The 14285-nt window shown below is 37.2% G+C and overlaps 1 protein-coding gene across 1 annotated transcript in view; it reads left to right on the top strand.

The window, feature by feature from the left end:
- spon1a (spondin 1a) overlaps positions 1-14285 on the top strand; it is a 509033-nt gene that overhangs the window by 420380 nt on the left and 74368 nt on the right. The window lies entirely within an intron of this gene.

Raw genomic sequence — 14285 nt, 5'->3', positions numbered from 1 at the left:
CTCCTCTCTTCTTCCAGACTCTGGGACCTTGATTTCCAAAGGAAATGCAAAATTTACTTTCATCAGAGAACATAACTTTGGACCACTCAGCAGTAGTCCAGTCCTTTTTGTCTTTAGCCCAGGTGAGAAACTTCTGATGCTGTGTCTTGTTCAAGAGTGGCTTGACACAAGGAATGCGGCAGCTGAAAACCATGTCTTGCATACATCTGTGCGTGGTGGTTCTTGAAGCACTGACTCCAGCTGCAGTCCACTCTTTGTGAATCTCCCCCACATTTTTGAATGGGTTTTGTTTCACAATCCTCTCCAGGGTGCGGTTATCCCTATTGCTTGTACACTTTTTTTTCTACCACATCTTTTCCTTCCCTTCACCTCTCTATTAATGTGCTTGTACACAGAGCTCTGTGAACAGCCAGCCTCTTTAGCAATGAGCTTTTGTGTCTTGACCTCCTTGTGCAAGATGTCAATGGTCGTCTTTTGGAAAGCTGTCAAGTCAGCAGTCTTCCCCATGATTATGTAGCCTACAGAACTAGACTGAGAGACAATTTAAAGGCCTTTGCAGGTGTTTTGAGTTAATGAGCTGATTAGAGTGTGGCACCAGGTGTATTCAATATTAAACCTTTTCACAATATTTTAATTTTCTGAGATACTGATTTTGGGGTTTAAATTAGTTGTCAGTTATAATAATCAAAATTAAAAGGAATTAACACTTGAAATATATCAGTCTGTGTGTAATGAATGAATATAATATCAAAGTTTAACTTTTTGAATGGAATTACTGAAATAAATCAACTTTTTGAATATATTCTAATTATATGAACAGCACCTGTATGCATATATATATATATATATATATATATATATATATATAACATAATTTTTTGATAACCTTTAGAAAATACAGTTTAAAGTTTTTCATTGATATTTTAACGTTTTTAACATTAAATGTATGGAAAATGGTAAAAGACGTGTATTTTATTTTTGAACATTTATACATTCTTTTAAACCTGATTTGAACACTTTCAGATCTCTTGTTTAATAAAAAAACACTAAACCTAACTCTGACTATGTCCTTATTACAATTTTTTAATAAAAGGTTTAATATATATATATATATATATATATATATATATATATATATATATATATATATATATATATATATATATATATATATATATCGTTTTTGAATGTTTTTTCATCATTGTTGAACATTTTTACATTGAACAAGGCGTACAACAGGTGTCCAGTCCTGTAGCATGAGGAAAATGAAGGGGACTGGGGGAATTTTCTCACGCTACAAATGTCCAGTACAGAAGCAGGAGGGGTGACCCGTGGGGAAAATTTTGGGATTTTTTTTTAAATTAAGTTTTATCAACTAAGTTCGGGAGGAGCACGTTCAGATAATTAACACGAGTGGACAGCACTTAGCAATCAATGTTAAGAGGGTATATATAGACTCAGCAGTCTTACCTCGATCCATTGACAGTTTGCCGCATCCCCCCACCAGCCCCTTCTCCACACTCCTAGTTTCAAAAAACACTAACATGCGGGGGGAGTACTCTGGGTTCGGGCTGAATTTCGAGCTCGGAGCCCTCCCTCCGGACAGCACGCCAAATACGCATTAAAATCTTACTCCCTCAAAGTATATGTAAGTGTGAACTCGTGAAATAGTGGGTAGAGTAACCAAAAGAACATGAATCAAAGCAGTTGGCTTAATTCGTTTAGCTAATAGATATTTCCTTCTGTTATTTTCATGCCTAAATATGCCTTTTAAAATGTATTGTATAAGCTTCTGTTTCTTTGATTGTTCATTCTATCACATTTTATCTTTCATCTAATAGCACAGTGAATATTTAGAGCTGCTCCAGCAAGGCTCAAAGCTATTTTTTCTATTGTGTTTGTAGGATTGAAAATAATCCAAGAAATTTGAAATGAACAAAGACATTTGCTGTACTGTTTTCCACCCCCTCTTTCCCCAGTGACCATTTGGAGTTGAGGGCCATAAATCACTCAAAAGTGACACATGGTACCCTATTAAGTCTCTCTTATCGCCTTTCTCAAGAGCTAATTACCCTCCTCAATCCCCAGCTCCTCCTCTCGTCACTCAGGATTTGGCATACTGATTCCCCTTAAATCAGAATAAATTCTCGAAATATGTTGTACTTTAAATCTTTAATGAATGATATCTGCATACATTCATGTTGGTTCTGTTCTGTTTACCCTAAGGGGGGTTATTGCTCCTCTACCTGCTCTTATCCATGCTAGGCTGTATGGATGCGCAGGGAGTTCTTGCCCAGAACGGAACCATCCCGCCAATCCAAACTGTATGCTAATTGTCAATCATATTTGACAATAGTGGGCCTGACAGAGATGCAAGTAGCGGTGTGTCAAAGTCGTATTAGAAAAAGTGGTATTGGTGAATCCCTAATATTTATAAATAAACAAACATAAATGCACTACAATTCAAAAGTTTGGGGTTAGTAAGATTGTTTTAATAAAGAAACTTTAAAGAAATTAGGCCTTGGTATTTAGCTCTGCAAGGCCACATTAAATTGATCAAAAGCGACAGTAAAAATAATTACACTGTTGTAACCAACAGAATGCACTGTCTGTCGACAATATTAAATCTCCTCACCTCGAATGTCAAGTAGGAGTCCCCCAATGCTCCATACTTATACCAATTCTGTTCTCCTTATACATCAATGACCTGCCTACACAATCATCAATCATATGCCAAAACATCAATATTTTAATGTATGCAGACGACACAGTAATTTTTTACACATGTCAAAACTGATTACGAAGCCTCACAATCTCTGACATCTGCACTGACCAGTGTACAGGAATGGCTCACAAAATCATGTCTACTATTGAATCCTAAAAAAAACGTGTTTGTATGATGTTCTCTAAGCGGCCAATTGAAAGGACACACTCAAATATATTCTTGAAAAAAGAAGAACTACGGATAGTAAATGAATTAAAATACCTTGGCATTGTATTAGTCCCACACTGTCCTTGAAAATCATGTGAAAGGCTTTCAAAAACTGTTCAATTTAATCTCTCCAAGTTTAGATTTATTAGACCATCACTCTCATGCAAAGCAGCTAGAATGTTTCTTCATTCCATGATCATCATATTGAATACTGTTTTACAAACTGGTCACTCACAAATGCCACAACACTTAAACCAATTGAGTCACTCTAAAAACGAGCTTTAAAAATCTTTGATAGAAAATCGGTCTCATATCATCACTGCTTAATCCTGCAGAAATATAACCTGCTAAACTCTGAAAATTTTCTGAAGTTCAAATATGCCTGTGCTATATATAAGATCCTACATGGATTTGCCCCACCCCCACTAAGTGAGTACATTCAATTGAAAATAACGGGAGGTGGAAGAAATGTAACCAGAGCTTCCATGAGAGGTGATTGTATGGTGCCTTACAGACGTACAATAGTTGGACAATATGTATTGTCAATTAAGGGGTCAGAGATCTGGAACAGGTTACATACTTAAGACAGTTAGAAGTATAGGTAGTTTTAAACAGGGTTTGAAAGTATGGTTTAGGTGCCAATTGTAGTTATTATAATACCATAGTCTATTTTTATGATCATTGTTTCATTATAATATGTATGAATTTGTTTAATGTATTATGAATGATTGATGTGTGATTCGCTGCCACTTGTCCTCTTCCGCTGCCTTTATAAGGGACCACAATGAAAATAAGTATTCGGGCTTTATTGTGTTATCCCTGACTACTTATGTATTTTATTTTAATGTATGACACAGTTTCATACTGTTTCATATTTTTATATTTAAGTGGTCAAATAAAATCAATCAATCAATCAGTTACCGGGTGCCGTGAGAGAATGTCTGACTTACCCCAGCTTTAACCCTCGGAGGTCTGCTATCGCGCCGGCATCGATAGTCTCGCTTTTTTTCTTATCAGTGCAAAAGAGACTCAAAATACTCTGTTTTAATCTTATGTGTTAGTGTGATACATCATTCGATCCTGTTAAGTGTGTATTTTTTTTGTGTATACTCATAATATAAACAAAGTATTGTGCTATTAGTCAAATAAAGAAAAATAAACATGATGCTAGTTTTGCTTTCTCTCTGTCAGTGAAGTCCATTCTGAAACGCGTCCGAAAATGAACTGTAATTCCGTGAATACTTGTCATACAGGCACGAGTGTTTTTCCATAATGAAGCTTGAACTCTCTTCTTTTAAATTAATTAATTTATATAAAAAAACAAATATTCTCAGTTTATGTAATATGTATGGAAAGAGAGGGATGTCAGTCTTTTTCTTTCCAACTCATTATACCTAATTACGCGTTAATGTGCCACGCCCACGGAGAGCGCGCGGTATTCAAACGCAAATGATCTAAGGCAAGCCATTCAAACATGCCAACGCCCACCAGTTGGATTATAAAACAGATCAAGTTTTGTAAGTATCTTACTACCGCTGTGTACACAGCGTATCCCTACACTGTGAGGAATAATACTATCTAATAACCCTGGAGAATGTACCAGAAGTGCTGGTAGTTTCATTTCGAGGAGCAACGGATCCAGCTGATGTAGTAAGTCATTTATTCTTGAGTGCTTTGTTCTAATCGCGATGTCTGTAAACCGCAAAAAGACTGTTTAAATATGAATTTCGTGTCTGTGTGTAGGTTAAAAGATGAATGAACGACACACGCGCGCGCCTTGTTTACTACAGTTATACCCTCCGGAGACCCTGCGACCTCATATGAGGACATCACATTTTTGGTTGTGTGCAGCATAATACTTAATTCTGTGTAACTGAAACATGTTTTTCACAAACGAGGACACTTACAATGCCATCTGGTGGGGTCAGAAGAGAATTTTTTTTTACATAAATAATTTAAAGATGACTGAGAACACAGGTCACATTTCACGCAGCCACTCCAGACCAAAACGTCCGCAAGATAAAAAATCTAAAAACATTTCATTGTTGATTCTTGTTAAGTTATGCATAGAAGAGTGGTATGATTAAAATGGCATGCACATTTGACACACTTTTGTAACAATAAAGATTTACTATGCTGCTAAAGTTGATGTCCACATATGAGGACAATGGGACTTAGCTTTGTTGAAATTGTATAAGATGTTAGCAAAAAAAATAAATAAATTGTAGTTGGATTGAGCTTCGTGACGCACACTGGCTCACTCACTCGAGCGCACACACACACACACACACACACACACACACACACACACACACACACACAACGAGGCTTCAGTTCACCCACGATCGCGCGCGCGTGCGCGCGCACACACACAGACACACACATACACACACACACACACACACACACTCTTTCTCACTTTGCTCACTCACTCACTCGCACACACACACACACACACACACACACTCACACACTCTCTCTCTCTCTCTCTCTTGCTCACTCTCTCGCGATCGCGCGCGCGCGCACACACACACACACTCTCTCTTGCTCGATCGCGATCACACACACACACACACACACACAGGATATGAATTGTTGATATCAACAATTCAATTGTTGATATCAACAATTACATTTTTGATATCAGCAATTTAATTATTGAAATCAACAATATAATTCTTGATATCAACAATTGAATTATTGATATCAACAATTGAATTGTTGATATCAAGAATTGATTTCTTACTAGTATAAATATAATTTTTGATATCAATAATTACATTGTTAGGCTACTAGTAAAAATGCAAATTCCTGATTTCAATAATTCAATTGTCACTAGTTGAAATGTCTATTCTTGATATCAACAATGAAATGCTACTAGTAAAATGTTAATTTTTGGTATCTGAAAATGTATTTCTGATATCAATATAATTTCAGATATCTAAAATGGCTTTCTTACTAGTAACAATTACATTCATGATATCAGAAATTAACATTGTCACTAGTGAAAATGGAATTATTGATATCATAAATGAACATTGTTACTAGTAGCAATTCAATTGTTGATATCAAGAATAGACATTTCAACTAGTGACAATTGAATTCTTGATATCAAAAATAAAGGTTTTTACTATAAGAATTGTATTTCTGATATGTGAAATTGGAATTTCAACTAGTAAAAAATCAATTATTGATATCAACAATTGATTTTGAATGGCAGCCTATGGAGACTTTTCACAAGTGAAAATACAATTACAGATATCAAGAATTATAGTTTTTACTAGTTGAAATTCAGTTGCTGATATCAAGAATTATAATTTTAACTAGTGAAAATTTAATTGTGGATATCAAGAATTAGCATTGTTACTAGTGGAAATGTAATTTCTGATATCAAAAATTGCCATTGTTACTAGTTGAAATCTAATTCCTGATATCAATAACTATTATTTTAACTAGTGAAAATTGAATTGTTGATATCAAGAATTCATATCCTGAAAATGAATAAAAGTTAAAACGGCTTGCCATAAACCCCAAAAAGCTAGAATAAATCTAAAATGTACGCCAAACCAAAACTCAGGTCTCAGGAGGATAAAGTTAAGATAGACCCACTGTCCTTGCATGAGGACATCATTTTATGCAAAAACTACTTCCTGTACAAAAACAAATTTTAGTTATTATACTTATTAGGTCCTACTTATACCAAATAGCAAGAAAAATTATAAAATGCACACCAGGCAAACTCTCGGGTCTCAGGAGGATAAAGCGCGTGTCTGTGCCGTTCATTCACTCTCGCACCTACATTAGTAAACATGTACATGAACACATCCAAACTATATTGCTATCCTACTAAGATGAGTAATAATAGACTGAAATATGTTGAAATAAAATGTCTGTATAAGAAACAAACTGCAAATTAACATGCTAATATAATATCATAAACACGATATGTTACAGACTAAATATGAATGTTTAGACAAGATTTCGTGATTAGTTTTGGATAGATTATAAAGTTTTGACTGTGAAAAAAGACTACTGTCACATTAAATAGGCTTTTGTTTGCCAATTTCTGCTCATATGTTAAATATACTATAGTATGGGATGTTTTGTCAAAAATAAAGTAGGTATATTGAATTATCAACTAATGCCGAGTTCAGATTGCACGATTTTAGCCCCGATTTTGGCTCGCCGACAGGTTTTGAGAAATCGCAGACAAATGCCCGAAATCACAGGCAAATCGGTGCTCGTTCACGCGAGTGACAATGACGCAGTGTGAATGAGCAAAGACGCAATCTGATAGAATCGCCGACGAGTCACCAACGCCTGTGAGATATTTGGCATGCTAAATATCTGGACCTGTCGGCGATTCACAATCCTGCATTGTGAAAAGTGTTCTGACTGAAAACTACATCGGCGATGACCGACAGCCAATGAGAGAAAGATACAGGACAGCAGGATATTCAGGGAGGAGTTATAGACCAGAATATCAGTATTCTAATAGATAGGCCTATATTTACAATTACATCAAACAGAAACAAAGCACAAACATTTGCATGACCAGCAGCAACAGCAGGACATTTGTAAAATTATTTATTTACCCCCAACTCTCTTTGCAAAACACAGTCCTTGCTCCCCTCGTCTTCCCAACCATTTCCTCCTGCATAAACTATTTATTTTTCTCATTTTCGCTGCAATTCAGCGCACAGACAATTTGGATCGCAATCTTCTTGTAGGCTATCATTTTTAATTACAAATTCAGTGTCGCTTGAGAACTCCGGTCTCACGCTCGCGTGATCTTCCGTTATTTCTTTATCACTTCTCGCGTTTGTTTGGTTGTGAAACGTAGTTTGCGGACCAGGGAGAAGTTGTCGGCGATTCTTTCTTTTGTAAAGTCATGCGGTGTGAAACCTCATGTCGCCGATCCATCGTGCAGTGTGAACACACCAGCAACTGAATGTTACGCCAGATAGTCACGCAGTGTGAAAACAACAGTGACACGATTATTTTGAAAATCGTGCAGTCTGAGCTCGGCATTAGATGTTATTTAGTGTTTGTTCCAATATTCAAACCAATGAATCCTTACCTTTTTTAATACGTATGATAAAATGTATACTTTTTACAAAGAAAGAATACACTTGAAATATTGTTAAAATTGTTGTTGTAATTGTAACCTATTTGTAATTGGTTACAATTTTTAATTGTAAAATATATATATATATATATACAGTATATAATTTCTTTTGTCCGAGGGCGCATTCTTTGGTACCCAGTGACACAGCTGTGTGAGAGGCTAATTAATATGAAGCTCATTATGTATGTGGCACATTATCCGGCCTTTGTCTTCTCAGGTGTGAACACGCCTCCACGCATATTGCCTTTCCAAACAAAAGGTGTCTTATAAAATTTAAATCAATGTATTTTATTTGTGTAAATGATTAGGCAGGATGATTTTCAGATCATTTTGAAGCAAAAATTCTAGGCAACAACACCCATTAGTCAAAAGTCTTGTGGACACAGATTTAGTATGTGTTTTGTGGCCTTATTTCAGACACTTTAAGTTTTAGTTTTTTCAATAACCATGCATAAACAATATTCTCTCAAAATACAAACATGTATACATCTTGCTCACATATTATGGTAGCCCTGTTTGTGCCAAATATAGTGTAATTATACCTTTGCAATTAATATGTTTATAAGCAACTGAAAAAAGCACAAATGTCAGGGCATGTCAAAACATCTCAAGGACCCCAAAGACACCTTAGACCTCAGAGGGTTAAGAACCAACTCAAACAATGGCTCAAGACACATCAAATTTGTGACCACTAACAGACTTTTTTGTATTTTATGTGTATGGGTTTGTTCACTGTTGTATTGTTTAAATTACATAATTTATATAAAAAACAAATATTCTCAGTTTATGTAATCTGTATGTAAAGAGAGAGATGTCAGTATTTTTTTTTCTTTTCAGCTCATTATAGCTCATTAAGTGCTAATGTGACCACGCCCACAGATAGTGCGCGCTATTCAAATGCAAATTATCTGAGGCAAGCCATGCAAAAATGCCAACGCCCACATCAGCTGGATAAAACACATCAAGTTCAATAAGAATGTTTGGAATAATACTATCGTAATAATCCTGGAAAATTTACATCAGAAGTGCCGGTAGTTTCATTTCGAGGAGCAATGGATCCAGCTGATGTGAACAGAAAGTTTATTCTTAAGTGTTTGTTCTAATCGCGATATGGAATAGTGTCTGTAAACCGAAAAAAGACTGTTTACATATGAATTGCGTGTCTGTGTATGAATGAATGAATGAACTGCACAGACATGCACGCGCTGTTGTTTACTACAGCTGTACAGCTCGCATCTGTGACGTTCATTCACACTTGCACCTACATTAGTAAACATGTTATATTTACATGAACACATCCCAAAGATTACACTTGAAATATTGTTAAGTATATTCTAATGACCCGGCAGTCAGCACTAGCAGCTGGGTGCATTATGGGTAATTGTTTGTTGGGAGTTGATTTATGTGTTATTATAGCAAGATCGTTGATTTTTTGTGATAATAAAGTTATGTGTGTTTATGTTCAAGTTAGGTTAGGTGTTCTTGGTTCATTTACTGCTTTGTTGTGTAATAATGTGTCTCTCACCATCATGGAGAGAGATGTGTAAAGGAGGCACTTGGCGATAGGGCCTTGCCTGTGGGTTGGTTCTATGTTTAAAATAAAAAGAGGAGAAAGACAACAGTTCTGCCTCCTGCTGGTTTATTTTACCAAAGCTTCACCTGCTGAAACACTCCCGGTCGTGCGGTGTATGGGACACGAGTGTTTATATCTCGTGTTAGTAATTAGCATTGTAAAAGTGAAATAGCATAGCTTAGTTCCGGTCAGTCCCACGTTATATTGAATAACTACAAGTTATTACAATATGTATGTATACCATACCAGATCCAGCACTTTACTGAATTAAATAGGACTTTAACATAATTGAAATGTACTTCATGTACATAGAATAGCACTTTACTGTGTATGTGTATCTGCCGTACTAGATGCAGCACCATCCGGCACTAAACAGCTCTCAAACTAAATTAAACTGAACATTATTTCATAGAATGGCACTTTACTGCATAAACAGCACCTTGAATTACATAATTCCTGTCTGCTAACTGTGGTGTCTTTTATGTTGTTGAAAATTGTGGCGTCTTTTAAATTGTGTTGTATCATATTCAATTTCAATGTTTAGCTGTGTTATTTTGTACTGTGATGACCTGACGAGGGACTACAGATGTAATGTAGCCTTTGGGCTAATTCTTGCATATTTACATTGCTGAAAAGCTAAGATGTTGGATTTAAACAATGTTTTAGTAAATATACAGTATTTCTATCATGACAACTCTCTGAATTTTTTTTTGCATGGTTAGGCATATGAAAATGTTGATTTATCTTGGAGGAAAATATCTGCAATGCTGCTCCTGAATTGCTGCTGCTGTTGATTTTTGCTTCTGATGATTATTAGTGCTGCTGCGAAGCAAGTACAGGAACTTGCTACTACCAATACATATGCTGATACGCTGCTGTGATTTTGTAAGACAAACTACTGCTGCACAAATAGCATATTCCTGTATATATATATATACATATATAAATTGCCCATAGCAGATTGATACAGGTGGAGCTGGCGAAGGGAGTGTGTTTCGGAGAAACTCTGAAAGTGCACTTGCAAACTGCTATAGTGCATTCTAACCAGTCATTTAAATATTGTGACCAGCAAGCTCATTGGCTGCAGATGCGACATGAACCAATGAGCTTGTGCCAAGTAGTTAATGCTGTGAATATCATCAGGTTGCTTTAAGGACCCATCAGCATGCGCCATCTAGAGTTTCATGACAGAACTAGGCATATATTTCAAATTGATGCTGTTCTTTTGAGCTTTCTATTTATTAAAGAGTCCTGAAAAAAAAGTATCATGGTTTCTACCAAAATATTAAGGTGCACAGCCATTTTCAACTGAGATAATACTCAGAAATGTTTATTTTCCAGAAATTCAGCTTTTGCATCACAGTAATAAATTATATTTAAAAATATATTAGAACAGAAAATAGATATTTAAAATTGTCTGCCACAATAATTTAATGTCTTTGAATGATCATCATTTGAGGAATTTTCTCAGCAAAAATTGATTTATGCAATTCATTTATCAACATATATAAATCATTTGAAAGTTGATCGAAAGTTGTAATTGATTTACAGCCCTAGTTTAAATACATTCATACATTTTATTTGAGATGGTTAAATGAGACTTGGAGACTAGTTCATCCCCTAAGGACACAATAAATTCCAAGCAACCCCCACACTCTGTGAGTATGTACAAATGTTTGACACCGTGTTCCTTTCAATGGTGAACATCTACCTGGTGGTCCACCCCACTGCGTGAGCTTGCTACACTTCTCTCTTTTAACAGAAAATCTTGGAGGGATGAACTTTAACTCTGACAGCCATATTGAGCCAATGCAAAGGAAAGATATACATGTATGTCTGGAAATGGAAATGAGAGAAATGGGGGTTACAAAGACCTGCAGACAGAAATGTATCCAATGTGATCATTGTAGTTATCTTCATCTGTAATGCCTGGCTTACACTACAGGGGTTTTAAAACCCTAACTGATTGTAAAATCTGGTTGCAGCACACACGGAGAATATTTGCAGATTTTCTTCCCTCAAATCTTAAACCTGCTCACACTACAAGATTTGAAAATTGCGGCGCATCACACACTACGAAATGTTATTAAGAGGATCGTGCCAGAGGAAGCGCCTCATGTGATCTCACGCAGCAGATTGGAAGCTGAAAAGCGGATGTAAACAAAATAGCTATCCTTCATATCAAATCATATTTAAGAAAAGGTCATGACCAAAGAAAGCGAAATCTTTCGAAAACATTTAAGGATAATTCTAATGATTGGCGTCAGTGCTGGTCAATACATGAAGCAATGCCATTGATCTCTATGAAGTGACGCATCAGCTTCAGCGTTGCCCATGCACCTCATTGCTGTTCAGCTGAGCCTTGTAAAGTGGAGCTCAAAGTTCAAATTAAATATTTAAATAATTAACAGCTTGTTTCATTACATCTATCTTTGAACGAATCCGCATTTTTTTATATTTTCCGTTGAATGAACAGTTTAATGACTCACACAAAGACAGTCCCTTGCTGCCACCTAGTGGCGTAACAGTGTAACTTGACTGAGTGACAGCCTGTCTATAACACCCAGAGATGAGCAATGCCGTTATTGGTGAAATATCAGCAGAAAGCCTCTCGTAAAGTGAGATTCTAGGATCGTAAGTAACTGTTAACAATGGCCTAACAAGCTTATTGTCAGGTTTATGTTCTGTTATTATATTACGTGGACCTTTGTTTTGACATTGTATCTTCTGTTTCCTCAGCTTTGTTTCAATGAACTTTTTAGTTTCTGTTTCATTACTGAACATGTACTTGTCTTCGTGCCTGCATGCTGACCACAGAGTAACATGTATTTAACAATAAATAAATAAATGGAGATAATACCGCATATCACACTGTGGAGTCACTCAAAATTACCTCAAGGGAAATTCCTTCACCACGACAGCCAGAGCCGGCCCTCCCTATACGCGAACTAAGCAGCTGCTTAGGGTCCCGCCGCCACTAGGGGGCCCCCAAACTATGGTCCGACCATAGACCCTGACCATGACCTGTAACTCGACGTACATTCGCATCACATGTTAACGCAGCGGTAGATATACTCACGGGAGACTACACATATTCTCAATCACAAAAGTTTATTATTTGCATTTGCTTTATAAGCCTTGCCGGTTAAACATTTCATTTGTGTGCTGTTCTGACATGCATTTCTTTTTCTGTGCGCGTACACACTGAGCGAGCGCACACTACAAGCCTGTCAAACAGCGCCAGACTACTGGACTTTATCTAAATTGCGTCTGATTGTGCAAATACCGTCAAATACACACAGGGTTTACAGAAACACAGTTGAAGTAATCAGTTGTGTCTGTCACTTTGTTAGAAGCGTGACAGCAGCCTATAGTATACAGTACTGGATAGTTAAAGGGATAGTTCACCCAAAAATTATATTATTTATTCACTCCATGTATCAATTTCTTTCTTCTGCTGAACACAAAATAGGATATTTTGAAGAATGTGGGTAACCAAACTGTTGCAGGTCCCCATTGACTTCCATATAGGATTTTTTTTTTTTTACTATGGAAATCAATGGGGTCTATCAACTGTTTGGTTACACATATTCATCAAAATATCTTCTTTTGTGTTCAGCAGAAGAAATAAATTGATACATGGAGAATGAATTAATGACAGAATTTTCATGGGTGAACGTCTCTGGTTACGTAAGTAACCCTAGTTCCCTGAAGGGAACGAGACGCTGCGTGACAACGCTTTGGGAACGCCCCTGCGTGAGTGCGTCATGAAGCACGTATGAAATCAGTCCAATGGCGAGACGGAACGTCATAGGCGGGTGACGTCATCGACCAGGAAACTATATAAGCACCCCAAAACACAAGCGCCTCAGCTTCTGATAAAATACTCCTGACAAAATAGCCTTAGAGGCAGCCATACTCCTGGTTGAATGAGCCCGGACAGCCAAAGGAGAAGGCTGACCGGCGGACTCGTAGGCAAGTGAGATGGCCTCGACCACCCACTTGCTCAACCTCTGCTTAGATACTGGACAGCCCTTCTTAGGGGGTCCAAAGCAAACAAATAGTTGTTCACTCTTTCTCCACAGGGCAGCTCTGTGGAAATACGCATCTAGAGCCCTAACTGGGCAGAGCAGATTTAGTTTCTCTTGGTCCAACGTCAAAAATGGAGTAGGACAGAAAGCCTGCAGTACAACAGGCCTGACCACATTAGTAGGAACCTTGGGAACATACCCTGGTCTAGGGAGGAGGAAAGCCTTAACCATGCCAGGTGAAAATTCCAAGCACGAGGGAGAGACCGACAGAGCTTGAATATCTTATTTTCTTTTTAATGAAGATATAGCATGAAGAAATACAGTCTTTAGAGTGAGGAATTTCTCAGAAACTTCTTCAATGGGCTCGGACGGTGCTAGAGAGAGACCTTCTAGAACAACCACCAGGTCCCAGGTCGGCACCCTCGTGCGAACTGCTGGCCTCAGCCTCAGAGTGCCAAGAAGGAAACGAGTTACATGTCGGTGTCTCCCGAGAGAGGCTCCACTTAATGGGACGTGGTAAGCAGATAAGGCCGCCACGTACACCTTCAGTGTGGAGTGGGATAACCCTGTGGAGAAGCGCTCCTGAAGGAATTCCAGCACTGCACCCACTGGGCAGTTAAC

This window comes from Siphateles boraxobius, unplaced genomic scaffold, assembly GCF_051911475.1.
Source record: "Siphateles boraxobius isolate OS27281-9 unplaced genomic scaffold, OSU_SipBor_1 30, whole genome shotgun sequence".
Classification (NCBI taxonomy): domain Eukaryota; kingdom Metazoa; phylum Chordata; class Actinopteri; order Cypriniformes; family Leuciscidae; genus Siphateles; species Siphateles boraxobius.
The sequence above is the reverse complement of the archived record's forward strand: the minus strand, read 5'-3'. Positions and strand labels throughout refer to the sequence as shown.